Source organism: Miscanthus floridulus, chromosome 11 (assembly GCF_019320115.1).
Source record: "Miscanthus floridulus cultivar M001 chromosome 11, ASM1932011v1, whole genome shotgun sequence".
Taxonomy (NCBI): domain Eukaryota; kingdom Viridiplantae; phylum Streptophyta; class Magnoliopsida; order Poales; family Poaceae; genus Miscanthus; species Miscanthus floridulus.
Genome location: NC_089590.1, coordinates 50,905,627 through 50,917,800, shown reverse-complemented (window position 1 = coordinate 50,917,800; position 12,174 = coordinate 50,905,627).

Below are 12,174 nucleotides of genomic sequence, written 5' to 3'. Positions count from 1 at the left end.
CGGAGCAGCGGCATGGCATGCCAGCGTGCGGGCACTTCCTGGCCACGGCAAGGCATAGGGAGGCGCGCTCGAGGTTTGCGAGGGCACGGTGGTGCTAACGCGCGAGAAAGGAAGGCGAGAGGTGGAGCAGAGAGGGGGTTTCCACGGAAGCGAAGCTCTCTAGTGAGTTCAGCCGTGCTTCGATGAGCAATAGCGGCTGGCTCGAGCCTTACCTCACCAAATGATGATGAGCACGAGCTGCACACGACCGGGGCAAAGGCGTGGTGAAGACGTAGCAGGCTCCGGTGGTTAGGCATGGCCGGAACGGCTACGCCGGCGATGGCGTGCGGAGGAGCGAGCACTACTGTGGCTGCTGCTTGCATTGGCGGAGGAGAGAGTGAAAAGGGAGGGGTGAGTGCGGTGCTCAGGTGCGGTCGGCCGAGCCTTGAAGGCAGCGTGGCCTGGTCAGACGGCAGGCTGATGTTGCCGCGCGGCGTGCTTCGCCGGTGCATGGCAGCCACACGGCAGGCGTGCTCTGATGCGGCCAGGCACGTGCGTGGTGGACGGGCGTGGCACGTGGGAGCAGGGGAGTGGCGCGGAGGTAGGCCGGGCCGGCCTGAGCGGCTGGGCCGAAAGCGAGGCGGCGGCCCAGTAAAGTGAAAAATGTGATTTTCCAAATTATTTTCTATTTTGATTTCATTCAATGCAAATTTCGAGTGATTTCAAAGTAGTTTCAAACTTTGGTCCAAAAATAAAAGTTGCTCAAAAATTTATTCTCTACAACTTTGGTTTTATGACCAAAGTCAAATTCCAAATATATTTTGAATTATAGATTTAAAGTCAATTAAATCCCAAAACCCTAATTTTGAAGAATTATTTTAAAAGCGTAATTTGGCAAAACTTTGAATATAAACTTTGCTCCAAATTGCATCCTAAATATTTATAAGCTATCTTAGTGATCAAAACAAGAATCATGGCATCCAAACATGAGCATGGCATTTCATATTGTTTGAAACATGAATAAATTTCAACCAACTTAAGCATCACATGAATGATACTTCATTTCTTTCAAAATGAAATGCGTGAATGATGCTTATGCATGAGGTGATGATGATTATGCTCATGGGATGGAAGGTTAGTGCATGCTTAACACCGAGGTGTTACATTAGCCTTTTTGCATTGGATTGATTATAAAGTGTTGTGTTACGTTATCCCTAAGTCCAGTAACTCCGCCCTCCTTTATATAGTCAAGAGGCCAGAGTCCTTGTCGGTTTACAATGTAGAGTCCTAGTAGGATTACAGGGTAGTATTACTACTAGGATTACATAGGAGGAATCCTAATCAAACTAGATCTCCTCTCTTCCTTGCGGTGTATCCCGTGGGTCCCGCATCGACAATGTCCCCCTTGAGTCGCTTCTTCTTCCTCCTACCCTTCCCTACCTTTAATAGGTCTGGATGTAGCACATAGTCATAACCATGATAAGGGGGCCACTGTGTTAGGTCAAGGTATAGCTTGAAGCTCTTCTCCCATATACTAAGGGTGTTTGAACGGAGATACAAGGGTGACATGTATGGCAGACCCTTAAAGTCAAATCCGCGGATCCTGCAGACTATGATCATGTGAGAGCAAGGGGCATGCATGATCTGAGGGACGCTGCAACTGCACTCTACTTTGTCAAGATCAACTTGGTAGTTTCATCCACCATAACGTTCACCGCCCAAGCTTGTGCCACCCTTCCCCCATACACTAAAGACATGTCGGCGAGGTCCATAAGGCTCGGCGGTCTACTGCTTGGCCAATTCCATGGCCTCCTTCAAATGTTCTGCTCTGGCCTTTCTAAATTGCCCATGCTCAGCTATATTCCTCTGCGCAAGTTCCCACCCCTTCACAAAATATTCATTGCACTTATGAAAGGAGAACTCAACAATTCTAGACACAGGCAACAATCGAACTCCGATGAATACATAGTTGAAAGACTCTGATGAGTTGGTGGTCATGATGCCATACCTAAAACCGCCCTCGTCATATGCTAATGCCCACTTAGCCTTCTGTTCCATCTGCACCTCTAACCAGGCCTTACCCGCTTCGTTTACCATCTTGTCTAGTTCTCACTTTGTCTTCTTGAACTGGTGCTCTGTATGTACACAACATAGAGCCTTTACCTTGTCGCAAACCTCCTTTTTCCTCTGACGCCACCAAAACTTAGCGGCAAAATGTCGCATGCATAACTATGCACTAGAGGTGGGAACCCATATATATGTTCATCTGCAGCATTAAGAATCCCTAGGTGATGGTCTGAGATCAAACATATAGTGCGAGATGGGCCAAACACATGTACACGCAGAAGCCGCATGAACCATGACCAAGATTCATTGTTGTCCCCCTCTACCAAGGCAAAAGCCATGGGTACTATCTGGTCCTCTAGATCAACAGCAGTAGCCATCATCAAGGTGCCCCTATACTTTTCGGTCAGGAAAGTGCCATCAACAAGTACGACTGGGCGACAATACCGAAATGCATGTTCTGTTTGCGCGAATGACCATTACACACGATGTAGGACATGCCTCAATGGGTCCTCGAAATACATCCCTTCGGTGTCTACAAACCATTTCAAGCCAGAGTTATAGTAATGCATTGCACATAATATTCGGGGTACCCTGTTGTACGCTTCCTCCCAGCTACCCCAATGAATCGCTAGGGCAATTTGCTAAGCACGCCAAACCTTTTCGTACTTCACATCATACCTAACGAATCTAAATATGGACTCTTGCAAGGAAGACACTGAATGTCATTATTGTTATTGATGAGCCCCAATGTACAATGGGTAAGGTAACATGTAGTGAGCTGATGATGATTTTCCTTCCCCTTATTTGATAGGCAAGTGTGGGGTTGGACCACTTTATTTATCCTCCACTTGCCATCACTCTATCTCTTTCATGCATTTAACCTCCACATATAACTATTTTTGCATGTCACGTGGTACCTCAACTCCTTATCAGAATGAGTGACGTTGTAGGGGCTATGGTGATAAATAGCATAGTCCTAAAGAAATAGCTTCATCTCTGATATTGTATTGAATATCATCCCCTTCTCAAGGATTACATTCTCATGGTCATACAATGATTTCCTACACATATGCAGACCGGTGTCACAAACTGTCATATTCGTCATGCTGACATCCCTATAGTTCAAAACTCCACTGAAAGGTACGTTCATCGACCACAGCTGCATAAGCTCTATCGCTATGTAAGGTGGTGGTGGAACGTACTACCATGCTTTGCTAATTCTACCCCATGAATCATAGGGGGTATCATCCTCTGGCAAATCTATGACTAGTCTACCCTGAGCTAGAATAGCATGAAGTACCTCAGTTGGTACTACTAATGGCATAGCATGAACCAATACTGGCATGGCATCAACCGGTGTTGGCATAGCATCTCTACCTCCTTGGTCATCATCAGAATCATCTAAATCACTGCTAACTGCATCACTGATCCTGTCCTCCTTCTCCTATTCCTCCTCTTCCCGTTCGAACTCGTTCACATCGAAGTCATTGCTTATACAGCCTACTGGAGTTGAATGAAACTGCTCCCATGTCAATTGACCATCCAAATCCATGTTACCCTAAGTTGCTTCCCCTTTGACCTCCAATTCTTGTTCATTGCCTCCAACATCGTCATTGGACGGCCTATCCTAGAGACCCTGCATCCTGTACCTATTCTCCACCACCACCTCAGCCATGGGCACATTGGAACCTTGGAGCACCCTATTGTAGCAGGACCAGTGAGCAGGGTCACGCAAGGGCATCATGATATAGTGTACCCTAGTCTTTCCACTATCAAACCTCCCCTTCATTGTGAAATCACCACCAAACTTTGCATTCAAACGGACACAAAGGTCATCGAAGCTAGGAGGTTCATCAAACCATTCCAATTCTTCTTCCATATCCTCAAACATATCATCTTCTTTCCTAACACTGCCTCCATAAAAAACTTGGACACAATAATCCATCTACAAAAGCATTTGAGGAAACTTCATCAAGTCATTGAAATCGTCGTATCACGCACTACTAATTACCAACACATGAAAACTAGAATCTATACTAACTACCATTACTACTACAAACTAACTAAACCATAACAACCTAACCAATCCCTAAACCCAAAGTCCTAACTAACAATAGCCTAAACCCTAAACCCCTAATCCTAACTAACAAAAACCTAAACCCTAAATTACTAACCAAACCCTAAACCCAATATCCTAACTAACAAAAACCTAAAGGCTAACTACCTAACCATACCCTAAATCCTAACTACTTAACTATACCAAATCACTAACAATAATCAATTCATTCAAAATTTAATCACCAAAATGAGGGTCTTGGAGGGGGGAATACCTTAGCAAAAATGGGGAGAGCTTCTAGGGGTCATCCTCGACGACGGAGAGGGCCGCCGGCATCCTCGCTGGTGGTGGCGGTGGCCGAATGGCCACCCACCAAGGAAGGCAGCGTGGGCAGCCAAGGGGCTAACCCCTAGCCTATGACTAGGGGAGGCGGCATAGACGCAGGTAGGGAGGCACGGCCGGCGTGGACCAGCCAAGGAAGGGGGGATGGCGGCGGGCATGGGCAAACAGGAAGGGAGGTGTGCGGGCGGCTAAGGAGGTGTGGCCTCGCTTGAGTAGGGGAATGGGGAGAGAGGGAGGGATGGAGGCATGGTGGAGGTCCCAAGGCCATGGGTAGGTGCGACGAGAGGGTGGCGGCATGATCGGGTGGTTGGCGGCGGTGTTGGGCGGCGGCAGATGAGACAGGGGAGATAGAGAAAGGAATGGAGAGAAAGGAAAGAAGAGAGGCCTTGCCGCAGGCCTGTGATGGGCCTTGTCGCGCCATGCGCCGTGGCGTGTCAGTGCCACGCCTAGATCCGCGGCGCGGTAGCTCTGGCCACGTCAGCATTCAGTGGCCCTAGTCGCTACCACGTCACCGCTCCTGTCACGCCCCCATGCATTTCGCTGCGCCATGCGAATAGGCGTAGCCAAAAGTGTTAGTTTTGAAAAAAAAAATAAACAGTGTCATATTTGAAAATAGTTTCAAAAAAGTGTTAAAAATAAAAAGTCGTGACAGCAACGCTCTATGAGCACCACCGTAGATCGTACACGCGCGATCAATAATGTTCTTATCGCAGCCAGTGAGTTTTTAGCGATCCATAATTGGGCTATGTGGCAACTAGTGGCGAGGCAGTACCACAGCACGTGTCCTAAAACGCGCTGATGCAGGGAAAGGAGAATTTTGTACACACACAAAAGTGTCCACCACGTATCTAGGTATGCTTGTCAAAATGTCGACGGTATATATGCATTTTGATCCTCAATTTTAAGTGGTCATCTCCATCAAAGTGGTGATCCCTTCTTGCAAATTAATGACAAGAAAAGGAGAGAAGATGGATACAAAGATAGATCAAGGGGGAGACAGACACATAGAAATAATGAAGAACACAAAGGTGGTGAAGACAAAGATAGAATGGACAGATGAATGGACATGATTGAAGTAAAAGAGCGGTCAAAATTTTTGGAAGCACACAAGTAGGGGGAGTATGCTCATCGTCTTGGTTGTTGCATTTAAATGTGCATACTTCATATGGTTGCTTGCATAGTAGATGCATCAATAAGTATCTTCCTAACTTCTATGGTGTTTGCTAGTTATAAAATTTGACTGATGATTTGAAAAACTAGCATGCATAGGATAAGTGATAGCTAGACCTTTGTTTTCTCAATAAGTATCTAGAAACTTGTATAATGTTGATCTCACGGGGTTTCTAGTGTCTTTGATGTCTAGCTAACCAAGGCGCTAAGGATGGAGCTCAATGGATGAATAAATACTTCCAAGTGGTATACACGATGCAAAGGTTTATTCTGTATACCTTAGCAATATCTAGTAGCATTGTCTCTCCCACAATTTTTTAATCCAACATAGGGAGTAGAGCAGGGAGAGAAGGATTTTCAGCAGAGGACAGCTACTTTAGAGTCATGGATCTTTGCCCCCACGATTTGCCAATCAGAGGGGGCATGCTGAAGACTAGGGAGCGTGCACTAGCCGCGCTAGCCCATAGTGGCAAGGGAACAATTGAATGCCCAGGAACAATGACAGGTGTGGGTGGAGTAACTAAGCATTTTGGAAAAGAAACCTTGGCAGTCTTGGTTTCTACGGTTGTCATTGATGCATGGAGGACGAGCTCGCATTGGCCAAAGCTGACACTCCGCCGGAGAGCAATGAAATTTGCAATGGGGTGGCTAGTGAAAGGTCCTAATATGGCTAGAGGGGGGGTGAATAGCCTATTTAAAAATCTACAAATCAACTAGAGCAATTTGATTAGTATGACAAATAGCGTAATGCAAACTTGCTCTAGCTCTACAAGGGTTGCAAGCCACCTATCCAACAATTCTAGTTGCAATAAATACTTAGGCACACAAACTTGCTATGTAATTACTCACTAAGAGCTCTCAACCTTGCTACTCTAAAGAGCTCAACTAGATGAATGTAAATAATAAAGCAAGCTCTCAATTCTAATTACACTAAAGAGCTTGTATCAACTAGTTTGCAAGAATGTAAATGAGTGAGTAGAGTGATTATACCGACGTGTAGGGGATGAACCAATCACAAGATGAATATATAGCCAATCACCGGGAGAATGCCAAAGAAGAGAGACAATCGATTTTCTCCCGAGGTTCACGTGCTTGCCAACACGCTACGTCCCCGTTGTGTCGACCAACACTTGGTGGTTCGGCGGCTAAGAGGTGTTTCACAAACCTCGTCCACACGATTGGACACCGCAAGAACCGACCCACAAGTGAGGTAACTCAATGACACGAGCAATTTACTAGAGTTACCTTTCGGCACTCCGCCGGGGAAGGTACAACTCCCCTTACAATCACCGGAGACGGCCACGAACAATCACCAACTCGTGCCGATCCTCCACCGCTGCTCCAACCGTCTAGGTGGTGGCAACCATCAAGAAAAACAAGCGAAATCCGCAGCACAACACGAATACCAAGTGCCTCTAGATGCAATCACTCAAGCAATGCACTTGGATTCTCTCCCAATCTCACAATGATGATGGATCAATGATGGAGATGAGTAGGAGGGCTTTGGCTAAGCTCACAAGGATGCTATGTCAATGAAAATGTGCAAGAGTTATCCCTTGAGCCAGCCATGGGGCTATAAATAGAGCCCCCATCAAATAGAGCCATTGTACCCCTTCACTGGGCAAAACACGCTCTGACCGGACGCTCCAGTCATACCGACCGGACGCTGGCCCTCAGTGTCCGGTCACCCAATGGACGCCACGCGTCACCAGCTTCAAATGCTGTTCGTTAGATTTCAACGGCTACGAAGTTGACTGGACGCTCTGGTCAGAACTGACCGGACGCTGAAGCCCCAGCGTCCGATCGTTTCCAGTAAGCTCCCCGAGGCATGTTTTTTCGACCGGACGCGTCCGGTCCACCTTGACCGGACGCAGCCAGCGTCCGGTGCTCAACCCTTAGCCACTGTGCAGACCCGTCAGTTTGATCGGATGCATAAACCAGCGTCCGGTGCATCTCAGGTCCAGCGTCCAGTGCAACACCAAAACTAGCGACCTCTCTGCCAGCTCGACCGGACGCAGCCTTTCAGCGTCCGATCGCTGAGTGACCCAGCGTCCGGTCAGTAGACCGATGCCAGCATCATTTCGACCAACTCCATTTCAACTCTAACTTCTTCACCCTTACTCAAATGTGCCAACTACCAAGAATTTTGCATCCGGCGCAATAGAAAATAGACATTTCATTTTCCCGAAAGCGCCGAATCCCGCCTCGCAAGCTCGGTGGGAGGGAGAGAGGGACCCAAACCCATCTCAACCCTGCAAACACCTTGTGCACATGTGTTAGCATATTTTCACAAATATTATCAAGGGTGTTAGCACTCCACTAGATCCTAAATGCATATGCAATGAGTTAGAGCATCTAGTGGCACTTTGATAACCGCATTCCGATACGAGTTTCACTCCTCTTAATAGTACGGCTATCTATCCTAAATGTGATCACACTCACTAAGTATCTTGATCATTAAAACAAAATGACTCCTATATTTTATACCTTTGCCTTGAGCCTTTTGTTTTTCTCTTTCTTCTTTTCCAAGTTCAAGCATTTGATCATCACCATGCTATCACCATTGTCATGATCTTCGTCATTGCTTCATCACTTGGAGTAGTGCTACCTATCTCATAATCACTTTGATAAACTAGGTTAGCACTTAGGGTTTCATCAATTAACCAAAACCAAACTAGAGCTTTCAGCTAGCGACTCGTGTCATGAACAGGAAGGGGTGCGAAGACTGAACACGCATCTTCACCGAGGAAGCAGTGAAGTGGAAGGAGAGAAGTTTACAACTTTAACATAAGATGCGGGGAGAGGAGACACCGGGGGAGCCAAAGAGTACTTGGTTTTTGCATGCAGCAATCAAGGAAGAAGTGGGTAGTGGTGAGGTACATATCACGGACGGTGAGGTACATGTCGTGGAGGATGAGCTCTTAGAATTTAGAAAGCAATACCTAGTTGTGCATCCATAACGGTAATAGATAGCCAGCGGCGTAGGGCAAAGCTCTTTGTGCTGCACAATACGGGGGCTTGGCTTGTGGTCCGGTTCTATGGGCTTGCTGGCTACAAATGGTGGCTTCGAAGTTGGTAGTGGTTTGGGTGGCGGAAGGGTGGTGGTCGTCGAGGGGCAAGAGTCACCGAACGACATGGTGTTTGCAGCAGAGGGCTCCCGCCAGGGGGCTTCATCTAAGCTTTTTCACACACCATATCTTTCAGTCTTTTTCAATCCGTGTCAATAGGGTTAGACCTCCATTTTTTAAGTTCTACTAGTATTAGGGTAAAAAAGATCCCAATTTTCATGGTTGTATTTTAGCTTCTAGTTCCTTGAATTTATAAATCACTTTGCTCTTAGCTTCTTGTTATAGCAACTCTTTCCCAAGCTTTTTGCGCATTGGATGTGTTCATTTTTATGCTTTAGGGCCATGAGATTGATGTGTCTATGTTTATGTTTGAGAACAAGGTAATTGCAAATGGCAATCATCGACGAGCTTTAACTTGGACACTGATTCAATTAATGAAGAGATATCAGAATCACTTCACATCCAAGGATCGATAGTGGTTAGTAATATCTTATATTATGTATTTTGCTACTAGTTAGTGCACTACTAGTACTACTTACTACTGCTATCTACTCATCATGGGTCCATGTTTATTGCTTAGACCTTATCTCCATATCAAGATGAACCCCTAGAGTACATAAGAGTAATCTATGGTTCAATTCTTGACAAGTTTAAGTTCTCCTTGGATACTCATTATGATAAAAGAATTGATCGGTAAGTTAGTAACCCCAATCCTAAGGAATTACTCCAATGACATTTCATTATGTTAATTGGCGCAACCATGTTAGGATCTATGGCCGAAAGCTAGGTGTATAGATGTGAATCTCTTGATAATCCACACACTTGTACTATAGAGTGGTCAGCTTATGAGAATTTAATCATCGAAGAGGCAAGGCTGGTGTATCCATAGTTCTTTTTATAAATGTGGTGTATAGGTGTGTATCTCTTGATTCTTCACAAAGCTATGCTATAGAGTTATAACTTATGAGAATTTAACCTTTTGTTTAATTAATTAGTAATGCAATGCACTCCTCTCTTATCAGCAAATCCTTGGTCATGAAGAAGCTATGTCACCCAAATGTTAAAAGGGTTTTTTTGCATCCAAAGAAGACAAAAAAGATCTTTACCAAAAAATGGTTTTCTTAGTACATGAATTGTGCAAATGCTGTGCAAAACATACTTTGTTTATAGTACATGTCAATCATCTATATTGACTAATGCCTTATTAGTAGACTTGAGGACTATTGATGAGGAACATTATAGAATAGAATTAGAACACCTCATACCCCTTGGGTTGGGTTGCTTTCATATGTATATATAGTGACAAAATACTTTAGTTACAATTACAATTAGACCCATATATATATACATATCTAACCCCCTCCCCCAGGCGCGCAGTCATAGCGGGAGGCTCACGAATGCATAGACTCAACCTAAAATCAGTAAACAACTATACATCCAGGCCTTTAGTCATGTTATCCGTGAATTGAAGGGGGGGCGGTACATGCAGAACAAGAACTTCACCAAGGGTGACCTTCTTGCGAACGAAGTGAATGTTAATCTGGATGTGCTTGGTCCAGAGGTGATGAACATGGTTAGCTGTCATGTATACAACACTGACGTTGTCACAGAAGACAACCGTTGTAGAGGGTAGCGGTTGACTGGGCTCCTAGAGGAGTTGGCGTAGCCAACAACACTCGGCGATAGCATGGGCGACAACACGGTACTCTGCTTTAGAACTGGAGTGAGAGATAGTGGACTAGACGCTTGGACAACCAAGACACCAAGGTGTCACTGAGGTAGACGTAGTAGCCCGACATGGAGCGTCGGGAGTCAGGGCAGCCTTGCCAGTCCACATCAGAGTGTGTTGTGAGAGACTAGACATGACCGGTGCCAATGTGGAGACTAGTAGAAACAGTGCCCTTGACGTAGCGGAGAATGTGTTTGATAGATCAAGGTACGGCTTTGTGGGTCATGCATGAAGAGGCACACCTGTTGGACCATATAGGCCAGGTCAAGCGGGTGAGCGTAAGGTACTATAGCGCCCCGGTGAGGCACGACACTCGAATGGGTCGGTGACTAGGGCACCGTCTGTAGCTAAGAGATTGGACTTAGAGTCCACAGGCGCCATGGTGGGATGACACTCTGAAAGGTCCTAAATGGCTAGAGAGGGTGAATAGCTAATAAAAATTTCTACAACAACACTTAAGCCAAGTGATTAGATAATTAGGTAGCGAAGCGAGTGTTGCGCTAGTCTACTAAAAATACAAGCCACCTATCCACAATTCTAGTTACTATAGTCTCTATGTCACATATAAGGTTAGGTCACTACCACACTAAGTTAGTGAGCTCTCAAAGACTAACTAAAGAGCCTCACTAACCAAACTAGACAAGACACAATCTAGCTCTCAAAACTAGTTACACTAAAGAGCTTAGCTACGCTAGGAATGTAAATGCAAGAGAGGTAGGAGGGTTATATCGCCATGGCAAGTGATCAAGCACAATATATCAATGAACACCAAAGAAATCCTCAGAGACAAGATGACACAATGATTTTTCTCCCGATGTTCACTTGCTTGCCGGCAAGCCCCCATTGTGGCGATTTACCCACTTGGAGGTTCACGCGCTAATAGGCATCACATGCCTAACCCGCAATCGGGTGCCGCACAACCAACACAAGATGGGGATCACACAAGCCATGCGCAATCCACTAGAGTTGTCTTTGGCGCTCCGTCGGGGAAGGCACAAGAACCCCTCACAAATTACCGGGAGGTGGCTAAGAACAATCATCAACTCTTGCCACAACTCCTCTGCTGCTCCAAGCCGTCTAGGCGTCGGCAAACGCCAAGAGTAATAAGAAAACCGCAAAAAATGATCCCTAAGTGCCACTAAATGCAATCACTCAAGCAAATGCACTTGTAATCACTTAATCTCACTTTAATTTGCACTATCAAGCAAGGAGATGAGTGGGAGGGTGTTTGCTCAGCTCAAAGGATGCTATCACATGTAAGAATGACCAAGAGAGTGAGCCAAACACACCAAAGCTCCATTTATAGAGCCCACAAAAAGTTATAGCCATTATGTCCTTAGGAAGGTCCGGACCCAGGGTTCGGACCTAGGTTTCGGACCATCTACAATGAAGATCTAGGCCCAAGGATCGCGCCACGTGTCCCACGTTTAATCACGCCCGTTAGATCCCAACGGATACTAAATAACCATGTTGTCTGCGTAGAACCGGACCCAAGCTCCAGATCAAGAACCGAACCATCTCCCTTCAGGGTCCAGATGGATCCAGAGAGGTAAAACGGATCTGGACGAGTCCGAAGAAATCACGCGCCAACCGGAGGCCTCCACGTTGCCCTTCACCTGCGCACACGCGTAGTCGGACCCGCGGGGAATAGGATCGGAGCCGCGAGTTCCCTCGGTCTGGAGGATACGCACGCGCGCTGCAGCACACCGAGAAGAAACAGTACCCAGCAACATGAGTCCGACGCCGTGCTGCACCTGAGTCCG